This window comes from Panthera onca, chromosome X (genome assembly GCF_046562875.1).
Source record: "Panthera onca isolate mPanOnc1 chromosome X, mPanOnc1 haplotype 2, whole genome shotgun sequence".
NCBI classification, from domain to species: Eukaryota; Metazoa; Chordata; class Mammalia; order Carnivora; family Felidae; genus Panthera; species Panthera onca.
In genome coordinates, this window is record NC_138357.1 from 17,135,615 (window position 1) to 17,161,668 (window position 26,054).

Genomic DNA, 26,054 nt, shown 5'->3' on the forward strand with positions numbered 1-26,054 from the left:
AGATCACGAGACCGGAGTCGCTTCGGCCCTGGCGACGTCCCTGGGCCGAACCCTAACCCTAGCTAAGGCTCTCTCCCCAAGAGGACCCAATGCCAACGTCTGACAACACCACGCGCCTGGGGTCCGGAAGAGGTGCAGGCTGACTCGGCATGGAACCTGGAAGCTCACCGTGTCGTTTCCCAGGCCCGGCTGCAGCTGCCGAGAGGATGCCGGAGGCCTCCTCGACCAGGGGCCCAATCACGTGTGTGGCCTTGGCAGCCACAGACGGATCCTGACCGGCACCGTCCCTTGTGCCCTCAACTCAGCCCTTCGGGGAGACCACTGCCCTGCTGTGGCTTGGGCGCCTGGAGCCTCCTGGGACCCAACCCTAACCCTAACCGTACCCCGAACCGGGACCCTCCACCGCAACCTAAGCCTGCCTCGAACCCTAACCCTGCAATTGAGCCGCCTTCTGGCATGGGCCCTCACTTCAGCCCTCGAGGGACATCACGAGACTGCAGTCGATTCAGCCCTGGCGACGTCCCTGGACCAAACCCTAACCCTAGCTAAGGCTCCCTCCCCACGGGGACCCCATGCCAACGTCTGACAACACCACGCGCCTGGGGTCCAGAAGCGGTGCAGGCTGACCCGGCATGGAACCTGGAAGCTCAGCGTGTCGTTTCCCAGGCCGTTCTGCAGCTGCCCGAGAGGATTCCGGAGGCCTCCTCGACCAGGGGCCGATCGACGTCTGTGGCCTTGGCAGCCACAGACGGATCCTGAGCGGCACCGTCCCTTGTGCCCTCAACTCAGCCCTTCGGGGAGACCACCGCCCTGCTGTGGGTTCGGCGCCTGGAGCCTCCTGGGACCTAACCCTAACCCTAACCCTACCCCGAACGGGGACCCTCCACCGCAACCTAAGCCGGCCTCGACCCCTAACCCTGCACTTGAGCCGCCTTGCTGCATGGGCCCTCACTTCAGCCCTCGAGGCAGATCACGAGACCGGAGTCGCTTCGGCCCTGGCGACGTCCCTGGGCCGAACCCTAACCCTAGCTAAGGCTCTCTCCCCAAGAGGACCCAATGCCAACGTCTGACAACACCACGCGCCTGGGGTCCGGAAGAGGTGCAGGCTGACTCGGCATGGAACCTGGAAGCTCACCGTGTCGTTTCCCAGGCCCGGCTGCAGCTGCCGAGAGGATGCCGGAGGCCTCCTCGACCAGGGGCCCAATCACGTGTGTGGCCTTGGCAGCCACAGACGGATCCTGACCGGCACCGTCCCTTGTGCCCTCAACTCAGCCCTTCGGGGAGACCACTGCCCTGCTGTGGCTTGGGCGCCTGGAGCCTCCTGGGACCCAACCCTAACCCTAACCGTACCCCGAACCGGGACCCTCCACCGCAACCTAAGCCTGCCTCGAACCCTAACCCTGCAATTGAGCCGCCTTCTGGCATGGGCCCTCACTTCAGCCCTCGAGGGACATCACGAGACTGCAGTCGATTCAGCCCTGGCGACGTCCCTGGACCAAACCCTAACCCTAGCTAAGGCTCCCTCCCCACGGGGACCCCATGCCAACGTCTGACAACACCACGCGCCTGGGGTCCAGAAGCGGTGCAGGCTGACCCGGCATGGAACCTGGAAGCTCAGCGTGTCGTTTCCCAGGCCGTTCTGCAGCTGCCCGAGAGGATTCCGGAGGCCTCCTCGACCAGGGGCCGATCGACGTCTGTGGCCTTGGCAGCCACAGACGGATCCTGAGCGGCACCGTCCCTTGTGCCCTCAACTCAGCCCTTCGGGGAGACCACCGCCCTGCTGTGGGTTCGGCGCCTGGAGCCTCCTGGGACCTAACCCTAACCCTAACCCTACACCGAACGGGGACCCTCCACCGCAACCTAAGCCGGCCTCGACCCCTAACCCTGCACTTGAGCCGCCTTGCTGCATGGGCCCTCACTTCAGCCCTCGAGGCAGATCACGAGACCGGAGTCGCTTCGGCACTGGCGACGTCCCTGGGCCGAACCCTAACCCTAGCTAAGGCTCTCTCCCCAAGAGGACCCAATGCCAACGTCTGACAACACCACGCGCCTGGGGTCCGGAAGAGGTGCAGGCTGACTCGGCATGGAACCTGGAAGCTCACCGTGTCGTTTCCCAGGCCCGGCTGCAGCTGCCGAGAGGATGCCGGAGGCCTCCTCGACCAGGGGCCCAATCACGTGTGTGGCCTTGGCAGCCACAGACGGATCCTGACCGGCACCGTCCCTTGTGCCCTCAACTCAGCCCTTCGGGGAGACCACTGCCCTGCTGTGGCTTGGGCGCCTGGAGCCTCCTGGGACCCAACCCTAACCCTAACCGTACCCCGAACCGGGACCCTCCACCGCAACCTAAGCCTGCCTCGAACCCTAACCCTGCAATTGAGCCGCCTTCTGGCATGGGCCCTCACTTCAGCCCTCGAGGGACATCACGAGACTGCAGTCGATTCAGCCCTGGCGACGTCCCTGGACCAAACCCTAACCCTAGCTAAGGCTCCCTCCCCACGGGGACCCCATGCCAACGTCTGACAACACCACGCGCCTGGGGTCCAGAAGCGGTGCAGGCTGACCCGGCATGGAACCTGGAAGCTCAGCGTGTCGTTTCCCAGGCCGTTCTGCAGCTGCCCGAGAGGATTCCGGAGGCCTCCTCGACCAGGGGCCGATCGACGTCTGTGGCCTTGGCAGCCACAGACGGATCCTGAGCGGCACCGTCCCTTGTGCCCTCAACTCAGCCCTTCGGGGAGACCACCGCCCTGCTGTGGGTTCGGCGCCTGGAGCCTCCTGGGACCTAACCCTAACCCTAACCCTACCCCGAACGGGGACCCTCCACCGCAACCTAAGCCGGCCTCGACCCCTAACCCTGCACTTGAGCCGCCTTGCTGCATGGGCCCTCACTTCAGCCCTCGAGGCAGATCACGAGACCGGAGTCGCTTCGGCCCTGGCGACGTCCCTGGGCCGAACCCTAACCCTAGCTAAGGCTCTCTCCCCAAGAGTACCCAATGCCAACGTCTGACAACACCACGCGCCTGGGGTCCGGAAGAGGTGCAGGCTGACTCGGCATGGAACCTGGAAGCTCACCGTGTCGTTTCCCAGGCCCGGCTGCAGCTGCCGAGAGGATGCCGGAGGCTTCCTCGACCAGGGGCCCAATCACGTGTGTGGCCTTGGCAGCCACAGACGGATCCTGACCGGCACCGTCCCTTGTGCCCTCAACTCAGCCCTTCGGGGAGACCACTGCCCTGCTGTGGCTTGGGCGCCTGGAGCCTCCTGGGACCCAACCCTAACCCTAACCCTACCCCGAACCGGGACCCTCCACCGCAACCTAAGCCTGCCTCGAACCCTAACCCTGCAATTGAGCCGCCTTCAGGCATGGGCCCTCACTTCAGCCCTCGAGGGACATCACGAGACTGCAGTCGATTCAGCCCTGGCGACGTCCCTGGACCAAACCCTAACCCTAGCTAAGGCTCCCTCCCCACGGGGACCCCATGCCAACGTCTGACAACACCACGCGCCTGGGGTCCAGAAGCGGTGCAGGCTGACCCGGCATGGAACCTGGAAGCTCAGCGTGTCGTTTCCCAGGCCGTTCTGCAGCTGCCCGAGAGGATTCCGGAGGCCTCCTCGACCAGGGGCCGATCGACGTCTGTGGCCTTGGCAGCCACAGACGGATCCTGAGCGGCACCGTCCCTTGTGCCCTCAACTCAGCCCTTCGGGGAGACCACCGCCCTGCTGTGGGTTCGGCGCCTGGAGCCTCCTGGGACCTAACCCTAACCCTAACCCTACACCGAACGGGGACCCTCCACCGCAACCTAAGCCGGCCTCGACCCCTAACCCTGCACTTGAGCCGCCTTGCTGCATGGGCCCTCACTTCAGCCCTCGAGGCAGATCACGAGACCGGAGTCGCTTCGGCCCTGGCGACGTCCCTGGGCCGAACCCTAACCCTAGCTAAGGCTCTCTCCCCAAGAGGACCCAATGCCAACGTCTGACAACACCACGCGCCTGGGGTCCGGAAGAGGTGCAGGCTGACTCGGCATGGAACCTGGAAGCTCACCGTGTCGTTTCCCAGGCCCGGCTGCAGCTGCCGAGAGGATGCCGGAGGCCTCCTCGACCAGGGGCCCAATCACGTGTGTGGCCTTGGCAGCCACAGACGGATCCTGACCGGCACCGTCCCTTGTGCCCTCAACTCAGCCCTTCGGGGAGACCACTGCCCTGCTGTGGCTTGGGCGCCTGGAGCCTCCTGGGACCCAACCCTAACCCTAACCGTACCCCGAACCGGGACCGTCCACCGCAACCTAAGCCTGCCTCGAACCCTAACCCTGCAATTGAGCCGCCTTCTGGCATGGGCCCTCACTTCAGCCCTCGGGGGAGATCACGAGACTGCAGTCGATTCAGCCCTGGCGACGTCCCTGGACCAAACCCTAACCCTAGCTAAGGCTCCCTCCCCACGGGGACCCCATGCCAACGTCTGACAACACCACGCGCCTGGGGTCCAGAAGCGGTGCAGGCTGACCCGGCATGGAACCTGGAAGCTCAGCGTGTCGTTTCCCAGGCCGTTCTGCAGCTGCCCGAGAGGATTCCGGAGGCCTCCTCGACCAGGGGCCGATCGACGTCTGTGGCCTTGGCAGCCACAGACGGATCCTGAGCGGCACCGTCCCTTGTGCCCTCAACTCAGCCCTTCGGGGAGACCACCGCCCTGCTGTGGGTTCGGCGCCTGGAGCCTCCTGGGACCTAACCCTAACCCTAACCGTACACCGAACGGGGACCCTCCACCGCAACCTAAGCCGGCCTCGACCCCTAACCCTGCACTTGAGCCGCCTTGCTGCATGGGCCCTCACTTCAGCCCTCGAGGCAGATCACGAGACCGGAGTCGCTTCGGCCCTGGCGACGTCCCTGGGCCGAACCCTAACCCTAGCTAAGGCTCTCTCCCCAAGAGGACCCAATGCCAACGTCTGACAACACCACGCGCCTGGGGTCCGGAAGAGGTGCAGGCTGACTCGGCATGGAACCTGGAAGCTCACCGTGTCGTTTCCCAGGCCCGGCTGCAGCTGCCGAGAGGATGCCGGAGGCCTCCTCGACCAGGGGCCCAATCACGTGTGTGGCCTTGGCAGCCACAGACGGATCCTGACCGGCACCGTCCCTTGTGCCCTCAACTCAGCCCTTCGGGGAGACCACTGCCCTGCTGTGGCTTGGGCGCCTGGAGCCTCCTGGGACCCAACCCTAACCCTAACCGTACCCCGAACCGGGACCCTCCACCGCAACCTAAGCCTGCCTCGAACCCTAACCCTGCAATTGAGCCGCCTTCTGGCATGGGCCCTCACTTCAGCCCTCGAGGGACATCACGAGACTGCAGTCGATTCAGCCCTGGCGACGTCCCTGGACCAAACCCTAACCCTAGCTAAGGCTCCCTCCCCACGGGGACCCCATGCCAACGTCTGACAACACCACGCGCCTGGGGTCCAGAAGCGGTGCAGGCTGACCCGGCATGGAACGTGGAAGCTCAGCGTGTCGTTTCCCAGGCCGTTCTGCAGCTGCCCGAGAGGATTCCGGAGGCCTCCTCGACCAGGGGCCGATCGACGTCTGTGGCCTTGGCAGCCACAGACGGATCCTGAGCGGCACCGTCCCTTGTGCCCTCAACTCAGCCCTTCGGGGAGACCACCGCCCTGCTGTGGGTTCGGCGCCTGGAGCCTCCTGGGACCTAACCCTAACCCTAACCGTACACCGAACGGGGACCCTCCACCGCAACCTAAGCCGGCCTCGACCCCTAACCCTGCACTTGAGCCGCCTTGCTGCATGGGCCCTCACTTCAGCCCTCGAGGCAGATCACGAGACCGGAGTCGCTTCGGCCCTGGCGACGTCCCTGGGCCGAACCCTAACCCTAGCTAAGGCTCTCTCCCCAAGAGGACCCAATGCCAACGTCTGACAACACCACGCGCCTGGGGTCCGGAAGAGGTGCAGGCTGACTCGGCATGGAACCTGGAAGCTCACCGTGTCGTTTCCCAGGCCCGGCTGCAGCTGCCGAGAGGATGCCGGAGGCCTCCTCGACCAGGGGCCCAATCACGTGTGTGGCCTTGGCAGCCACAGACGGATCCTGACCGGCACCGTCCCTTGTGCCCTCAACTCAGCCCTTCGGGGAGACCACTGCCCTGCTGTGGCTTGGGCGCCTGGAGCCTCCTGGGACCCAACCCTAACCCTAACCGTACCCCGAACCGGGACCCTCCACCGCAACCTAAGCCTGCCTCGAACCCTAACCCTGCAATTGAGCCGCCTTCTGGCATGGGCCCTCACTTCAGCCCTCGAGGGACATCACGAGACTGCAGTCGATTCAGCCCTGGCGACGTCCCTGGACCAAACCCTAACCCTAGCTAAGGCTCCCTCCCCACGGGGACCCCATGCCAACGTCTGACAACACCACGCGCCTGGGGTCCAGAAGCGGTGCAGGCTGACCCGGCATGGAACCTGGAAGCTCAGCGTGTCGTTTCCCAGGCCGTTCTGCAGCTGCCCGAGAGGATTCCGGAGGCCTCCTCGACCAGGGGCCGATCGACGTCTGTGGCCTTGGCAGCCACAGACGGATCCTGAGCGGCACCGTCCCTTGTGCCCTCAACTCAGCCCTTCGGGGAGACCACCGCCCTGCTGTGGGTTCGGCGCCTGGAGCCTCCTGGGACCTAACCCTAACCCTAACCCTACCCCGAACGGGGACCCTCCACCGCAACCTAAGCCGGCCTCGACCCCTAACCCTGCACTTGAGCCGCCTTGCTGCATGGGCCCTCACTTCAGCCCTCGAGGCAGATCACGAGACCGGAGTCGCTTCGGCCCTGGCGACGTCCCTGGGCCGAACCCTAACCCTAGCTAAGGCTCTCTCCCCAAGAGGACCCAATGCCAACGTCTGACAACACCACGCGCCTGGGGTCCGGAAGAGGTGCAGGCTGACTCGGCATGGAACCTGGAAGCTCACCGTGTCGTTTCCCAGGCCCGGCTGCAGCTGCCGAGAGGATGCCGGAGGCCTCCTCGACCAGGGGCCCAATCACGTGTGTGGCCTTGGCAGCCACAGACGGATCCTGACCGGCACCGTCCCTTGTGCCCTCAACTCAGCCCTTCGGGGAGACCACTGCCCTGCTGTGGCTTGGGCGCCTGGAGCCTCCTGGGACCCAACCCTAACCCTAACCGTACCCCGAACCGGGACCCTCCACCGCAACCTAAGCCTGCCTCGAACCCTAACCCTGCAATTGAGCCGCCTTCTGGCATGGGCCCTCACTTCAGCCCTCGAGGGACATCACGAGACTGCAGTCGATTCAGCCCTGGCGACGTCCCTGGACCAAACCCTAACCCTAGCTAAGGCTCCCTCCCCACGGGGACCCCATGCCAACGTCTGACAACACCACGCGCCTGGGGTCCAGAAGCGGTGCAGGCTGACCCGGCATGGAACCTGGAAGCTCAGCGTGTCGTTTCCCAGGCCGTTCTGCAGCTGCCCGAGAGGATTCCGGAGGCCTCCTCGACCAGGGGCCGATCGACGTCTGTGGCCTTGGCAGCCACAGACGGATCCTGAGCGGCACCGTCCCTTGTGCCCTCAACTCAGCCCTTCGGGGAGACCACCGCCCTGCTGTGGGTTCGGCGCCTGGAGCCTCCTGGGACCTAACCCTAACCCTAACCCTACCCTGAACGGGGACCCTCCACCGCAACCTAAGCCGGCCTCGACCCCTAACCCTGCACTTGAGCCGCCTTGCTGCATGGGCCCTCACTTCAGCCCTCGAGGCAGATCACGAGACCGGAGTCGCTTCGGCCCTGGCGACGTCCCTGGGCCGAACCCTAACCCTAGCTAAGGCTCTCTCCCCAAGAGGACCCAATGCCAACGTCTGACAACACCACGCGCCTGGGGTCCGGAAGAGGTGCAGGCTGACTCGGCATGGAACCTGGAAGCTCACCGTGTCGTTTCCCAGGCCCGGCTGCAGCTGCCGAGAGGATGCCGGAGGCCTCCTCGACCAGGGGCCCAATCACGTGTGTGGCCTTGGCAGCCACAGACGGATCCTGACCGGCACCGTCCCTTGTGCCCTCAACTCAGCCCTTCGGGGAGACCACTGCCCTGCTGTGGCTTGGGCGCCTGGAGCCTCCTGGGACCCAACCCTAACCCTAACCGTACCCCGAACCGGGACCCTCCACCGCAACCTAAGCCTGCCTCGAACCCTAACCCTGCAATTGAGCCGCCTTCTGGCATGGGCCCTCACTTCAGCCCTCGAGGGACATCACGAGACTGCAGTCGATTCAGCCCTGGCGACGTCCCTGGACCAAACCCTAACCCTAGCTAAGGCTCCCTCCCCACGGGGACCCCATGCCAACGTCTGACAACACCACGCGCCTGGGGTCCAGAAGCGGTGCAGGCTGACCCGGCATGGAACCTGGAAGCTCAGCGTGTCGTTTCCCAGGCCGTTCTGCAGCTGCCCGAGAGGATTCCGGAGGCCTCCTCGACCAGGGGCCGATCGACGTCTGTGGCCTTGGCAGCCACAGACGGATCCTGAGCGGCACCGTCCCTTGTGCCCTCAACTCAGCCCTTCGGGGAGACCACCGCCCTGCTGTGGGTTCGGCGCCTGGAGCCTCCTGGGACCTAACCCTAACCCTAACCCTACCCCGAACGGGGACCCTCCACCGCAACCTAAGCCGGCCTCGACCCCTAACCCTGCACTTGAGCCGCCTTGCTGCATGGGCCCTCACTTCAGCCCTCGAGGCAGATCACGAGACCGGAGTCGCTTCGGCCCTGGCGACGTCCCTGGGCCGAACCCTAACCCTAGCTAAGGCTCTCTCCCCAAGAGGACCCAATGCCAACGTCTGACAACAGCACGCGCCTGGGGTCCGGAAGAGGTGCAGGCTGACTCGGCATGGAACCTGGAAGCTCACCGTGTCGTTTCCCAGGCCCGGCTGCAGCTGCCGAGAGGATGCCGGAGGCCTCCTCGACCAGGGGCCCAATCACGTGTGTGGCCTTGGCAGCCACAGACGGATCCTGACCGGCACCGTCCCTTGTGCCCTCAACTCAGCCCTTCGGGGAGACCACTGCCCTGCTGTGGCTTGGGCGCCTGGAGCCTCCTGGGACCCAACCCTAACCCTAACCGTACCCCGAACCGGGACCCTCCACCGCAACCTAAGCCTGCCTCGAACCCTAACCCTGCAATTGAGCCGCCTTCTGGCATGGGCCCTCACTTCAGCCCTCGAGGGACATCACGAGACTGCAGTCGATTCAGCCCTGGCGACGTCCCTGGACCAAACCCTAACCCTAGCTAAGGCTCCCTCCCCACGGGGACCCCATGCCAACGTCTGACAACACCACGCGCCTGGGGTCCAGAAGCGGTGCAGGCTGACCCGGCATGGAACCTGGAAGCTCAGCGTGTCGTTTCCCAGGCCGTTCTGCAGCTGCCCGAGAGGATTCCGGAGGCCTCCTCGACCAGGGGCCGATCGACGTCTGTGGCCTTGGCAGCCACAGACGGATCCTGAGCGGCACCGTCCCTTGTGCCCTCAACTCAGCCCTTCGGGGAGACCACCGCCCTGCTGTGGGTTCGGCGCCTGGAGCCTCCTGGGACCTAACCCTAACCCTAACCCTACCCCGAACGGGGACCCTCCACCGCAACCTAAGCCGGCCTCGACCCCTAACCCTGCACTTGAGCCGCCTTGCTGCATGGGCCCTCACTTCAGCCCTCGAGGCAGATCACGAGACCGGAGTCGCTTCGGCCCTGGCGACGTCCCTGGGCCGAACCCTAACCCTAGCTAAGGCTCTCTCCCCAAGAGGACCCAATGCCAACGTCTGACAACACCACGCGCCTGGGGTCCGGAAGAGGTGCAGGCTGACTCGGCATGGAACCTGGAAGCTCACCGTGTCGTTTCCCAGGCCCGGCTGCAGCTGCCGAGAGGATGCCGGAGGCCTCCTCGACCAGGGGCCCAATCACGTGTGTGGCCTTGGCAGCCACAGACGGATCCTGACCGGCACCGTCCCTTGTGCCCTCAACTCAGCCCTTCGGGGAGACCACTGCCCTGCTGTGGCTTGGGCGCCTGGAGCCTCCTGGGACCCAACCCTAACCCTAACCGTACCCCGAACCGGGACCCTCCACCGCAACCTAAGCCTGCCTCGAACCCTAACCCTGCAATTGAGCCGCCTTCTGGCATGGGCCCTCACTTCAGCCCTCGAGGGACATCACGAGACTGCAGTCGATTCAGCCCTGGCGACGTCCCTGGACCAAACCCTAACCCTAGCTAAGGCTCCCTCCCCACGGGGACCCCATGCCAACGTCTGACAACACCACGCGCCTGGGGTCCAGAAGCGGTGCAGGCTGACCCGGCATGGAACCTGGAAGCTCAGCGTGTCGTTTCCCAGGCCGTTCTGCAGCTGCCCGAGAGGATTCCGGAGGCCTCCTCGACCAGGGGCCGATCGACGTCTGTGGCCTTGGCAGCCACAGACGGATCCTGAGCGGCACCGTCCCTTGTGCCCTCAACTCAGCCCTTCGGGGAGACCACCGCCCTGCTGTGGGTTCGGCGCCTGGAGCCTCCTGGGACCTAACCCTAACCCTAACCCTACCCCGAACGGGGACCCTCCACCGCAACCTAAGCCGGCCTCGACCCCTAACCCTGCACTTGAGCCGCCTTGCTGCATGGGCCCTCACTTCAGCCCTCGAGGCAGATCACGAGACCGGAGTCGCTTCGGCCCTGGCGACGTCCCTGGGCCGAACCCTAACCCTAGCTAAGGCTCTCTCCCCAAGAGGACCCAATGCCAACGTCTGACAACACCACGCGCCTGGGGTCCGGAAGAGGTGCAGGCTGACTCGGCATGGAACCTGGAAGCTCACCGTGTCGTTTCCCAGGCCCGGCTGCAGCTGCCGAGAGGATGCCGGAGGCCTCCTCGACCAGGGGCCCAATCACGTGTGTGGCCTTGGCAGCCACAGACGGATCCTGACCGGCACCGTCCCTTGTGCCCTCAACTCAGCCCTTCGGGGAGACCACTGCCCTGCTGTGGCTTGGGCGCCTGGAGCCTCCTGGGACCCAACCCTAACCCTAACCGTACCCCGAACCGGGACCCTCCACCGCAACCTAAGCCTGCCTCGAACCCTAACCCTGCAATTGAGCCGCCTTCTGGCATGGGCCCTCACTTCAGCCCTCGGGGGAGATCACGAGACTGCAGTCGATTCAGCCCTGGCGACGTCCCTGGACCAAACCCTAACCCTAGCTAAGGCTCCCTCCCCACGGGGACCCCATGCCAACGTCTGACAACACCACGCGCCTGGGGTCCAGAAGCGGTGCAGGCTGACCCGGCATGGAACCTGGAAGCTCAGCGTGTCGTTTCCCAGGCCGTTCTGCAGCTGCCCGAGAGGATTCCGGAGGCCTCCTCGACCAGGGGCCGATCGACGTCTGTGGCCTTGGCAGCCACAGACGGATCCTGAGCGGCACCGTCCCTTGTGCCCTCAACTCAGCCCTTCGGGGAGACCACCGCCCTGCTGTGGGTTCGGCGCCTGGAGCCTCCTGGGACCTAACCCTAACCCTAACCCTACCCCGAACGGGGACCCTCCACCGCAACCTAAGCCGGCCTCGACCCCTAACCCTGCACTTGAGCCGCCTTGCTGCATGGGCCCTCACTTCAGCCCTCGAGGCAGATCACGAGACCGGAGTCGCTTCGGCCCTGGCGACGTCCCTGGGCCGAACCCTAACCCTAGCTAAGGCTCTCTCCCCAAGAGGACCCAATGCCAACGTCTGACAACACCACGCGCCTGGGGTCCGGAAGAGGTGCAGGCTGACTCGGCATGGAACCTGGAAGCTCACCGTGTCGTTTCCCAGGCCCGGCTGCAGCTGCCGAGAGGATGCCGGAGGCCTCCTCGACCAGGGGCCCAATCACGTGTGTGGCCTTGGCAGCCACAGACGGATCCTGACCGGCACCGTCCCTTGTGCCCTCAACTCAGCCCTTCGGGGAGACCACTGCCCTGCTGTGGCTTGGGCGCCTGGAGCCTCCTGGGACCCAACCCTAACCCTAACCGTACCCCGAACCGGGACCCTCCACCGCAACCTAAGCCTGCCTCGAACCCTAACCCTGCAATTGAGCCGCCTTCTGGCATGGGCCCTCACTTCAGCCCTCGGGGGAGATCACGAGACTGCAGTCGATTCAGCCCTGGCGACGTCCCTGGACCAAACCCTAACCCTAGCTAAGGCTCCCTCCCCACGGGGACCCCATGCCAACGTCTGACAACACCACGCGCCTGGGGTCCAGAAGCGGTGCAGGCTGACCCGGCATGGAACCTGGAAGCTCAGCGTGTCGTTTCCCAGGCCGTTCTGCAGCTGCCCGAGAGGATTCCGGAGGCCTCCTCGACCAGGGGCCGATCGACGTCTGTGGCCTTGGCAGCCACAGACGGATCCTGAGCGGCACCGTCCCTTGTGCCCTCAACTCAGCCCTTCGGGGAGACCACCGCCCTGCTGTGGGTTCGGCGCCTGGAGCCTCCTGGGACCTAACCCTAACCCTAACCCTACCCCGAACGGGGACCCTCCACCGCAACCTAAGCCGGCCTCGACCCCTAACCCTGCACTTGAGCCGCCTTGCTGCATGGGCCCTCACTTCAGCCCTCGAGGCAGATCACGAGACCGGAGTCGCTTCGGCCCTGGCGACGTCCCTGGGCCGAACCCTAACCCTAGCTAAGGCTCTCTCCCCAAGAGGACCCAATGCCAACGTCTGACAACACCACGCGCCTGGGGTCCGGAAGAGGTGCAGGCTGACTCGGCATGGAACCTGGAAGCTCACCGTGTCGTTTCCCAGGCCCGGCTGCAGCTGCCGAGAGGATGCCGGAGGCCTCCTCGACCAGGGGCCCAATCACGTGTGTGGCCTTGGCAGCCACAGACGGATCCTGACCGGCACCGTCCCTTGTGCCCTCAACTCAGCCCTTCGGGGAGACCACTGCCCTGCTGTGGCTTGGGCGCCTGGAGCCTCCTGGGACCCAACCCTAACCCTAACCGTACCCCGAACCGGGACCCTCCACCGCAACCTAAGCCTGCCTCGAACCCTAACCCTGCAATTGAGCCGCCTTCTGGCATGGGCCCTCACTTCAGCCCTCGAGGGACATCACGAGACTGCAGTCGATTCAGCCCTGGCGACGTCCCTGGACCAAACCCTAACCCTAGCTAAGGCTCCCTCCCCACGGGGACCCCATGCCAACGTCTGACAACACCACGCGCCTGGGGTCCAGAAGCGGTGCAGGCTGACCCGGCATGGAACCTGGAAGCTCAGCGTGTCGTTTCCCAGGCCGTTCTGCAGCTGCCCGAGAGGATTCCGGAGGCCTCCTCGACCAGGGGCCGATCGACGTCTGTGGCCTTGGCAGCCACAGACGGATCCTGAGCGGCACCGTCCCTTGTGCCCTCAACTCAGCCCTTCGGGGAGACCACCGCCCTGCTGTGGGTTCGGCGCCTGGAGCCTCCTGGGACCTAACCCTAACCCTAACCCTACACCGAACGGGGACCCTCCACCGCAACCTAAGCCGGCCTCGACCCCTAACCCTGCACTTGAGCCGCCTTGCTGCATGGGCCCTCACTTCAGCCCTCGAGGCAGATCACGAGACCGGAGTCGCTTCGGCCCTGGCGACGTCCCTGGGCCGAACCCTAACCCTAGCTAAGGCTCTCTCCCCAAGAGGACCCAATGCCAACGTCTGACAACACCACGCGCCTGGGGTCCGGAAGAGGTGCAGGCTGACTCGGCATGGAACCTGGAAGCTCACCGTGTCGTTTCCCAGGCCCGGCTGCAGCTGCTGAGAGGATGCCGGAGGCCTCCTCGACCAGGGGCCCAATCACGTGTGTGGCCTTGGCAGCCACAGACGGATCCTGACCGGCACCGTCCCTTGTGCCCTCAACTCAGCCCTTCGGGGAGACCACTGCCCTGCTGTGGCTTGGGCGCCTGGAGCCTCCTGGGACCCAACCCTAACCCTAACCGTACCCCGAACCGGGACCCTCCACCGCAACCTAAGCCTGCCTCGAACCCTAACCCTGCAATTGAGCCGCCTTCTGGCATGGGCCCTCACTTCAGCCCTCGGGGGACATCACGAGACTGCAGTCGATTCAGCCCTGGCGACGTCCCTGGACCAAACCCTAACCCTAGCTAAGGCTCCCTCCCCACGGGGACCCCATGCCAACGTCTGACAACACCACGCGCCTGGGGTCCAGAAGCGGTGCAGGCTGACCCGGCATGGAACCTGGAAGCTCAGCGTGTCGTTTCCCAGGCCGTTCTGCAGCTGCCCGAGAGGATTCCGGAGGCCTCCTCGACCAGGGGCCGATCGACGTCTGTGGCCTTGGCAGCCACAGACGGATCCTGAGCGGCACCGTCCCTTGTGCCCTCAACTCAGCCCTTCGGGGAGACCACCGCCCTGCTGTGGGTTCGGCGCCTGGAGCCTCCTGGGACCTAACCCTAACCCTAACCCTACCCCGAACGGGGACCCTCCACCGCAACCTAAGCCGGCCTCGACCCCTAACCCTGCACTTGAGCCGCCTTGCTGCATGGGCCCTCACTTCAGCCCTCGAGGCAGATCACGAGACCGGAGTCGCTTCGGCCCTGGCGACGTCCCTGGGCCGAACCCTAACCCTAGCTAAGGCTCTCTCCCCAAGAGGACCCAATGCCAACGTCTGACAACACCACGCGCCTGGGGTCCGGAAGAGGTGCAGGCTGACTCGGCATGGAACCTGGAAGCTCACCGTGTCGTTTCCCAGGCCCGGCTGCAGCTGCCGAGAGGATGCCGGAGGCCTCCTCGACCAGGGGCCCAATCACGTGTGTGGCCTTGGCAGCCACAGACGGATCCTGACCGGCACCGTCCCTTGTGCCCTCAACTCAGCCCTTCGGGGAGACCATTGCCCTGCTGTGGCTTGGGCGCCTGGAGACTCCTGGGACCCAACCCTAACCCTAACCGTACCCCGAACCGGGACCCTCCACCGCAACCTAAGCCTGCCTCGAACCCTAACCCTGCAATTGAGCCGCCTTCTGGCATGGGCCCTCACTTCAGCCCTCGAGGGACATCACGAGACTGCAGTCGATTCAGCCCTGGCGACGTCCCTGGACCAAACCCTAACCCTAGCTAAGGCTCCCTCCCCACGGGGACCCCATGCCAACGTCTGACAACACCACGCGCCTGGGGTCCAGAAGCGGTGCAGGCTGACCCGGCATGGAACCTGGAAGCTCAGCGTGTCGTTTCCCAGGCCGTTCTGCAGCTGCCCGAGAGGATTCCGGAGGCCTCCTCGACCAGGGGCCGATCGACGTCTGTGGCCTTGGCAGCCACAGACGGATCCTGAGCGGCACCGTCCCTTGTGCCCTCAACTCAGCCCTTCGGGGAGACCACCGCCCTGCTGTGGGTTCGGCGCCTGGAGCCTCCTGGGACCTAACCCTAACCCTAACCCTACCCCGAACGGGGACCCTCCACCGCAACCTAAGCCGGCCTCGACCCCTAACCCTGCACTTGAGCCGCCTTGCTGCATGGGCCCTCACTTCAGCCCTTGAGGCAGATCACGAGACCGGAGTCGCTTCGGCCCTGGCGACGTCCCTGGGCCGAACCCTAACCCTAGCTAAGGCTCTCTCCCCAAGAGGACCCAATGCCAACGTCTGACAACACCACGCGCCTGGGGTCCGGAAGAGGTGCAGGCTGACTCGGCATGGAACCTGGAAGCTCACCGTGTCGTTTCCCAGGCCCGGCTGCAGCTGCCGAGAGGATGCCGGAGGCCTCCTCGGCCAGGGGCCCAATCACGTATGTGGCCTTGGCAGCCACAGACGGATCCTGACCGGCACCGTCCCTTGTGCCCTCAACTCAGCCCTTCGGGGAGACCACTGCCCTGCTGTGGCTTGGGCGCCTGGAGCCTCCTGGGACCCAACCCTAACCCTAACCGTACCCCGAACCGGGACCCTCCACCGCAACCTAAGCCTGCCTCGAACCCTAACCCTGCAATTGAGCCGCCTTCTGGCATGGGCCCTCACTTCAGCCCTCGGGGGACATCACGAGACTGCAGTCGATTCAGCCCTGGCGACGTCCCTGGACCAAACCCTAACCCTAGCTAAGGCTCCCTCCCCACGGGGACCCCATGCCAACGTCTGACAACACCACGCGCCTGGGGTCCAGAAGCGGTGCAGGCTGACCCGGCATGGAACCTGGAAGCTCAGCGTGTCGTTTCCCAGGCCGTTCTGCAGCTGCCCGAGAGGATTCCGGAGGCCTCCTCGACCAGGGGCCGATCGACGTCTGTGGCCTTGGCAGCCACAGACGGATCCTGAGCGGCACCGTCCCTTGTGCCCTCAACTCAGCCCTTCGGGGAGACCACCGCCCTGCTGTGGGTTCGGCGCCTGGAGCCTCCTGGGACCTAACCCTAACCCTAACCCTACCCCGAACGGGGACCCTCCACCGCAACCTAAGCCGGCCTCGACCCCTAACCCTGCACTTGAGCCGCCTTGCTGCATGGGCCCTCACTTCAGCCCTCGAGGCAGATCACGAGACCGGAGTCGCTTCGGCCCTGGCGACGTCCCTGGGCCGAACCCTAACCCTAGCTAAGGCTCTCTCCCCAAGAGGACCCAATGCCAACGTCTGACAACACCACGCGCCTGGGGTCCGGAAGAGGTGCAGGCTGACTCGGCATGGAACCTGGAAGCTCACCGTGTCGTTTCCCAGGCCCGGCTGCAGCTGCCGAGAGGATGCCGGAGGCCTCCTCGACCAGGGGCCCAATCACGTGTGTGGCCTTGGCAGCCACAGACGGATCCTGACCGGCACCGTCCCTTGTGCCCTCAACTCAGCCCTTCGGGGAGACCACTGCCCTGCTGTGGCTTGGGCGCCTGGAGCCTCCTGGGACCCAACCCTAACCCTAACCGTACCCCGAACCGGGACCCTCCACCGCAACCTAAGCCTGCCTCGAACCCTAACCCTGCAATTGAGCCGCCTTCTGGCATGGGCCCTCACTTCAGCCCTCGGGGGAGATCACGAGACTGCAGTCGATTCAGCCCTGGCGACGTCCCTGGACCAAACCCTAACCCTAGCTAAGGCTCCCTCCCCACGGGGACCCCATGCCAACGTCTGACAACACCACGCGCCTGGGGTCCAGAAGCGGTGCAGGCTGACCCGGCATGGAACCTGGAAGCTCAGCGTGTCGTTTCCCAGGCCGTTCTGCAGCTGCCCGAGAGGATTCCGGAGGCCTCCTCGACCAGGGGCCGATCGACGTCTGTGGCCTTGGCAGCCACAGACGGATCCTGAGCGGCACCGTCCCTTGTGCCCTCAACTCAGCCCTTCGGGGAGACCACCGCCCTGCTGTGGGTTCGGCGCCTGGAGCCTCCTGGGACCTAACCCTAACCCTAACCCTACCCCGAACGGGGACCCTCCACCGCAACCTAAGCCGGCCTCGACCCCTAACCCTGCACTTGAGCCGCCTTGCTGCATGGGCCCTCACTTCAGCCCTCGAGGCAGATCACGAGACCGGAGTCGCTTCGGCCCTGGCGACGTCCCTGGGCCGAACCCTAACCCTAGCTAAGGCTCTCTCCCCAAGAGGACCCAATGCCAACGTCTGACAACACCACGCGCCTGGGGTCCGGAAGAGGTGCAGGCTGACTCGGCATGGAACCTGGAAGCTCACCGTGTCGTTTCCCAGGCCCGGCTGCAGCTGCCGAGAGGATGCCGGAGGCCTCCTCGACCAGGGGCCCAATCACGTGTGTGGCCTTGGCAGCCACAGACGGATCCTGACCGGCACCGTCCCTTGTGCCCTCAACTCAGCCCTTCGGGGAGACCACTGCCCTGCTGTGGCTTGGGCGCCTGGAGCCTCCTGGGACCCAACCCTAACCCTAACCGTACCCCGAACCGGGACCCTCCACCGCAACCTAAGCCTGCCTCGAACCCTAACCCTGCAATTGAGCCGCCTTCTGGCATGGGCCCTCACTTCAGCCCTCGGGGGAGATCACGAGACTGCAGTCGATTCAGCCCTGGCGACGTCCCTGGACCAAACCCTAACCCTAGCTAAGGCTCCCTCCCCACGGGGACCCCATGCCAACGTCTGACAACACCACGCGCCTGGGGTCCAGAAGCGGTGCAGGCTGACCCGGCATGGAACCTGGAAGCTCAGCGTGTCGTTTCCCAGGCCGTTCTGCAGCTGCCCGAGAGGATTCCGGAGGCCTCCTCGACCAGGGGCCGATCGACGTCTGTGGCCTTGGCAGCCACAGACGGATCCTGAGCGGCACCGTCCCTTGTGCCCTCAACTCAGCCCTTCGGGGAGACCACCGCCCTGCTGTGGGTTCGGCGCCTGGAGCCTCCTGGGACCTAACCCTAACCCTAACCCTACCCCGAACGGGGACCCTCCACCGCAACCTAAGCCGGCCTCGACCCCTAACCCTGCACTTGAGCCGCCTTGCTGCATGGGCCCTCACTTCAGCCCTCGAGGCAGATCACGAGACCGGAGTCGCTTCGGCCCTGGCGACGTCCCTGGGCCGAACCCTAACCCTAGCTAAGGCTCTCTCCCCAAGAGGACCCAATGCCAACGTCTGACAACACCACGCGCCTGGGGTCCGGAAGAGGTGCAGGCTGACTCGGCATGGAACCTGGAAGCTCACCGTGTCGTTTCCCAGGCCCGGCTGCAGCTGCCGAGAGGATGCCGGAGGCCTCCTCGACCAGGGGCCCAATCACGTGTGTGGCCTTGGCAGCCACAGACGGATCCTGACCGGCACCGTCCCTTGTGCCCTCAACTCAGCCCTTCGGGGAGACCACTGCCCTGCTGTGGCTTGGGCGCCTGGAGCCTCCTGGGACCCAACCCTAACCCTAACCGTACCCCGAACCGGGACCCTCCACCGCAACCTAAGCCTGCCTCGAACCCTAACCCTGCAATTGAGCCGCCTTCTGGCATGGGCCCTCACTTCAGCCCTCGAGGGACATCACGAGACTGCAGTCGATTCAGCCCTGGCGACGTCCCTGGACCAAACCCTAACCCTAGCTAAGGCTCCCTCCCCACGGGGACCCCATGCCAACGTCTGACAACACCACGCGCCTGGGGTCCAGAAGCGGTGCAGGCTGACCCGGCATGGAACCTGGAAGCTCAGCGTGTCGTTTCCCAGGCCGTTCTGCAGCTGCCCGAGAGGATTCCGGAGGCCTCCTCGACCAGGGGCCGATCGACGTCTGTGGCCTTGGCAGCCACAGACGGATCCTGAGCGGCACCGTCCCTTGTGCCCTCAACTCAGCCCTTCGGGGAGACCACCGCCCTGCTGTGGGTTCGGCGCCTGGAGCCTCCTGGGACCTAACCCTAACCCTAACCCTACACCGAACGGGGACCCTCCACCGCAACCTAAGCCGGCCTCGACCCCTAACCCTGCACTTGAGCCGCCTTGCTGCATGGGCCCTCACTTCAGCCCTCGAGGCAGATCACGAGACCGGAGTCGCTTCGGCCCTGGCGACGTCCCTGGGCCGAACCCTAACCCTAGCTAAGGCTCTCTCCCCAAGAGGACCCAATGCCAACGTCTGACAACACCACGCGCCTGGGGTCCGGAAGAGGTGCAGGCTGACTCGGCATGGAACCTGGAAGCTCACCGTGTCGTTTCCCAGGCCCGGCTGCAGCTGCTGAGAGGATGCCGGAGGCCTCCTCGACCAGGGGCCCAATCACGTGTGTGGCCTTGGCAGCCACAGACGGATCCTGACCGGCACCGTCCCTTGTGCCCTCAACTCAGCCCTTCGGGGAGACCACTGCCCTGCTGTGGCTTGGGCGCCTGGAGCCTCCTGGGACCCAACCCTAACCCTAACCGTACCCCGAACCGGGACCCTCCACCGCAACCTAAGCCTGCCTCGAACCCTAACCCTGCAATTGAGCCGCCTTCTGGCATGGGCCCTCACTTCAGCCCTCGGGGGACATCACGAGACTGCAGTCGATTCAGCCCTGGCGACGTCCCTGGACCAAACCCTAACCCTAGCTAAGGCTCCCTCCCCACGGGGACCCCATGCCAACGTCTGACAACACCACGCGCCTGGGGTCCAGAAGCGGTGCAGGCTGACCCGGCATGGAACCTGGAAGCTCAGCGTGTCGTTTCCCAGGCCGTTCTGCAGCTGCCCGAGAGGATTCCGGAGGCCTCCTCGACCAGGGGCCGATCGACGTCTGTGGCCTTGGCAGCCACAGACGGATCCTGAGCGGCACCGTCCCTTGTGCCCTCAACTCAGCCCTTCGGGGAGACCACCGCCCTGCTGTGGGTTCGGCGCCTGGAGCCTCCTGGGACCTAACCCTAACCCTAACCCTACCCCGAACGGGGACCCTCCACCGCAACCTAAGCCGGCCTCGACCCCTAACCCTGCACTTGAGCCGCCTTGCTGCATGGGCCCTCACTTCAGCCCTCGAGGCAGATCACGAGACCGGAGTCGCTTCGGCCCTGGCGACGTCCCTGGGCCGAACCCTAACCCTAGCTAAGGCTCTCTCCCCAAGAGGACCCAATGCCAACGTCTGACAACACCACGCGCCTGGGGTCCGGAAGAGGTGCAGGCTGACTCGGCATGGAACCTGGAAGCTCACCGTGTCGTTTCCCAGGCCCGGCTGCAGCTGCCGAGAGGATGCCGGAGGCCTCCTCGACCAGGGGCCCAATCACGTGTGTGGCCTTGGCAGCCACAGACGGATCCTGACCGGCACCGTCCCTTGTGCCCTCAACTCAGCCCTTCGGGGAGACCATTGCCCTGCTGTGGCTTGGGCGCCTGGAGACTCCTGGGACCCAACCCTAACCCTAACCGTACCCCGAACCGGGACCCTCCACCGCAACCTAAGCCTGCCTCGAACCCTAACCCTGCAATTGAGCCGCCTTCTGGCATGGGCCCTCACTTCAGCCCTCGAGGGACATCACGAGACTGCAGTCGATTCAGCCCTGGCGACGTCCCTGGACCAAACCCTAACCCTAGCTAAGGCTCCCTCCCCACGGGGACCCCATGCCAACGTCTGACAACACCACGCGCCTGGGGTCCAGAAGCGGTGCAGGCTGACCCGGCATGGAACCTGGAAGCTCAGCGTGTCGTTTCCCAGGCCGTTCTGCAGCTGCCCGAGAGGATTCCGGAGGCCTCCTCGACCAGGGGCCGATCGACGTCTGTGGCCTTGGCAGCCACAGACGGATCCTGAGCGGCACCGTCCCTTGTGCCCTCAACTCAGCCCTTCGGGGAGACCACCGCCCTGCTGTGGGTTCGGCGCCTGGAGCCTCCTGGGACCTAACCCTAACCCTAACCCTACCCCGAACGGGGACCCTCCACCGCAACCTAAGCCGGCCTCGACCCCTAACCCTGCACTTGAGCCGCCTTGCTGCATGGGCCCTCACTTCAGCCCTTGAGGCAGATCACGAGACCGGAGTCGCTTCGGCCCTGGCGACGTCCCTGGGCCGAACCCTAACCCTAGCTAAGGCTCTCTCCCCAAGAGGACCCAATGCCAACGTCTGACAACACCACGCGCCTGGGGTCCGGAAGAGGTGCAGGCTGACTCGGCATGGAACCTGGAAGCTCACCGTGTCGTTTCCCAGGCCCGGCTGCAGCTGCCGAGAGGATGCCGGAGGCCTCCTCGGCCAGGGGCCCAATCACGTATGTGGCCTTGGCAGCCACAGACGGATCCTGACCGGCACCGTCCCTTGTGCCCTCAACTCAGCCCTTCGGGGAGACCACTGCCCTGCTGTGGCTTGGGCGCCTGGAGCCTCCTGGGACCCAACCCTAACCCTAACCGTACCCCGAACCGGGACCCTCCACCGCAACCTAAGCCTGCCTCGAACCCTAACCCTGCAATTGAGCCGCCTTCTGGCATGGGCCCTCACTTCAGCCCTCGGGGGACATCACGAGACTGCAGTCGATTCAGCCCTGGCGACGTCCCTGGACCAAACCCTAACCCTAGCTAAGGCTCCCTCCCCACGGGGACCCCATGCCAACGTCTGACAACACCACGCGCCTGGGGTCCAGAAGCGGTGCAGGCTGACCCGGCATGGAACCTGGAAGCTCAGCGTGTCGTTTCCCAGGCCGTTCTGCAGCTGCCCGAGAGGATTCCGGAGGCCTCCTCGACCAGGGGCCGATCGACGTCTGTGGCCTTGGCAGCCACAGACGGATCCTGAGCGGCACCGTCCCTTGTGCCCTCAACTCAGCCCTTCGGGGAGACCACCGCCCTGCTGTGGGTTCGGCGCCTGGAGCCTCCTGGGACCTAACCCTAACCCTAACCCTACCCCGAACGGGGACCCTCCACCGCAACCTAAGCCGGCCTCGACCCCTAACCCTGCACTTGAGCCGCCTTGCTGCATGGGCCCTCACTTCAGCCCTCGAGGCAGATCACGAGACCGGAGTCGCTTCGGCCCTGGCGACGTCCCTGGGCCGAACCCTAACCCTAGCTAAGGCTCTCTCCCCAAGAGGACCCAATGCCAACGTCTGACAACACCACGCGCCTGGGGTCCGGAAGAGGTGCAGGCTGACTCGGCATGGAACCTGGAAGCTCACCGTGTCGTTTCCCAGGCCCGGCTGCAGCTGCCGAGAGGATGCCGGAGGCCTCCTCGACCAGGGGCCCAATCACGTGTGTGGCCTTGGCAGCCACAGACGGATCCTGACCGGCACCGTCCCTTGTGCCCTCAACTCAGCCCTTCGGGGAGACCACTGCCCTGCTGTGGCTTGGGCGCCTGGAGCCTCCTGGGACCCAACCCTAACCCTAACCGTACCCCGAACCGGGACCCTCCACCGCAACCTAAGCCTGCCTCGAACCCTAACCCTGCAATTGAGCCGCCTTCTGGCATGGGCCCTCACTTCAGCCCTCGGGGGAGATCACGAGACTGCAGTCGATTCAGCCCTGGCGACGTCCCTGGACCAAACCCTAACCCTAGCTAAGGCTCCCTCCCCACGGGGACCCCAGGCCAACGTCTGACAACACCACGCGCCTGGGGTCCAGAAGCGGTGCAGGCTGACCCGGCATGGAACCTGGAAGCTCAGCGTGTCGTTTCCCAGGCCGTTCTGCAGCTGCCCGAGAGGATTCCGGAGGCCTCCTCGACCAGGGGCCGATCGACGTCTGTGGCCTTGGCAGCCACAGACGGATCCTGAGCGGCACCGTCCCTTGTGCCCTCAACTCAGCCCTTCGGGGAGACCACCGCCCTGCTGTGGGTTCGGCGCCTGGAGCCTCCTGGGACCTAACCCTAACCCTAACCCTACCCCGAACGGGGACCCTCCACCGCAACCTAAGCCGGCCTCGACCCCTAACCCTGCACTTGAGCCGCCTTGCTGCATGGGCCCTCACTTCAGCCCTCGAGGCAGATCACGAGACCGGAGTCGCTTCGGCCCTGGCGACGTCCCTGGGCCGAACCCTAACCCTAGCTAAGGCTCTCTCCCCAAGAGGACCCAATGCCAACGTCTGACAACACCACGCGCCTGGGGTCCGGAAGAGGTGCAGGCTGACTCGGCATGGAACCTGGAAGCTCACCGTGTCGTTTCCCAGGCCCGGCTGCAGCTGCCGAGAGGATGCCGGAGGCCTCCTCGACCAGGGGCCCAATCACGTGTGTGGCCTTGGCAGCCACAGACGGATCCTGACCGGCACCGTCCCTTGTGCCCTCAACTCAGCCCTTCGGGGAGACCACTGCCCTGCTGTGGCTTGGGCGCCTGGAGCCTCCTGGGACCCAACCCTAACCCTAACCGTACCCCGAACCGGGACCCTCCACCGCAACCTAAGCCTGCCTCGAACCCTAACCCTGCAATTGAGCCGCCTTCTGGCATGGGCCCTCACTTCAGCCCTCGAGGGAGATCACGAGACTGCAGTCGATTCAGCCCTGGCGACGTCCCTGGACCAAACCCTAACCCTAGCTAAGGCTCCCTCCCCACGGGGACCCCATGCCAACGTCTGACAACACCACGCGCCTGGGGTCCAGAAGCGGTGCAGGCTGACCCGGCATGGAACCTGGAAGCTCAGCGTGTCGTTTCCCAGGCCGTTCTGCAGCTGCCCGAGAGGATTCCGGAGGCCTCCTCGACCAGGGGCCGATCGACGTCTGTGGCCTTGGCAGCCACAGACGGATCCTGAGCGGCACCGTCCCTTGTGCCCTCAACTCAGCCCTTCGGGGAGACCACCGCCCTGCTGTGGGTTCGGCGCCTGGAGCCTCCTGGGACCTAACCCTAACCCTAACCCTACCCCGAACGGGGACCCTCCACCGCAACCTAAGCCGGCCTCGACCCCTAACCCTGCACTTGAGCCGCCTTGCTGCATGGGCCCTCACTTCAGCCCTCGAGGCAGATCACGAGACCGGAGTCGCTTCGGCCCTGGCGACGTCCCTGGGCCGAACCCTAACCCTAGCTAAGGCTCTCTCCCCAAGAGGACCCAATGCCAACGTCTGACAACACCACGCGCCTGGGGTCCGGAAGAGGTGCAGGCTGACTCGGCATGGAACCTGGAAGCTCACCGTGTCGTTTCCCAGGCCCGGCTGCAGCTGCCGAGAGGATGCCGGAGGCCTCCTCGACCAGGGGCCCAATCACGTGTGTGGCCTTGGCAGCCACAGACGGATCCTGACCGGCACCGTCCCTTGTGCCCTCAACTCAGCCCTTCGGGGAGACCACTGCCCTGCTGTGGCTTGGGCGCCTGGAGCCTCCTGGGACCCAACCCTAACCCTAACCCTACCCCGAACCGGGACCCTCCACCGCAACCTAAGCCTGCCTCGAACCCTAACCCTGCAATTGAGCCGCCTTCTGGCATGGGCCCTCACTTCAGCCCTCGAGGGAGATCACGAGACTGCAGTCGATTCAGCCCTGGCGACGTCCCTGGACCAAACCCTAACCCTAGCTAAGGCTCCCTCCCCACGGGGACCCCATGCCAACGTCTGACAACACCACGCGCCTGGGGTCCAGAAGCGGTGCAGGCTGACCCGGCATGGAACCTGGAAGCTCAGCGTGTCGTTTCCCAGGCCGTTCTGCAGCTGCCCGAGAGGATTCCGGAGGCCTCCTCGACCAGGGGCCGATCGACGTCTGTGGCCTTGGCAGCCACAGACGGATCCTGAGCGGCACCGTCCCTTGTGCCCTCAACTCAGCCCTTCGGGGAGACCACCGCCCTGCTGTGGGTTCGGCGCCTGGAGCCTCCTGGGACCTAACCCTAACCCTAACCCTACCCCGAACGGGGACCCTCCACCGCAACCTAAGCCGGCCTCGACCCCTAACCCTGCACTTGAGCCGCCTTGCTGCATGGGCCCTCACTTCAGCCCTCGAGGCAGATCACGAGACCGGAGTCGCTTCGGCCCTGGCGACGTCCCTGGGCCGAACCCTAACCCTAGCTAAGGCTCTCTCCCCAAGAGGACCCAATGCCAACGTCTGACAACACCACGCGCCTGGGGTCCGGAAGAGGTGCAGGCTGACTCGGCATGGAACCTGGAAGCTCACCGTGTCGTTTCCCAGGCCCGGCTGCAGCTGCCGAGAGGATGCCGGAGGCCTCCTCGACCAGGGGCCCAATCACGTGTGTGGCCTTGGCAGCCACAGACGGATCCTGACCGGCACCGTCCCTTGTGCCCTCAACTCAGCCCTTCGGGGAGACCACTGCCCTGCTGTGGCTTGGGCGCCTGGAGCCTCCTGGGACCCAACCCTAACCCTAACCGTACCCCGAACCGGGACCCTCCACCGCAACCTAAGCCTGCCTCGAACCCTAACCCTGCAATTGAGCCGCCTTCTGGCATGGGCCCTCACTTCAGCCCTCGAGGGAGATCACGAGACTGCAGTCGATTCAGCCCTGGCGACGTCCCTGGACCAAACCCTAACCCTAGCTAAGGCTCCCTCCCCACGGGGACCCCATGCCAACGTCTGACAACACCACGCGCCTGGGGTCCAGAAGCGGTGCAGGCTGACCCGGCATGGAACCTGGAAGCTCAGCGTGTCGTTTCCCAGGCCGTTCTGCAGCTGCCCGAGAGGATTCCGGAGGCCTCCTCGACCAGGGGCCGATCGACGTCTGTGGCCTTGGCAGCCACAGACGGATCCTGAGCGGCACCGTCCCTTGTGCCCTCAACTCAGCCCTTCGGGGAGACCACCGCCCTGCTGTGGGTTCGGCGCCTGGAGCCTCCTGGGACCTAACCCTAACCCTAACCCTACCCCGAACGGGGACCCTCCACCGCAACCTAAGCCGGCCTCGACCCC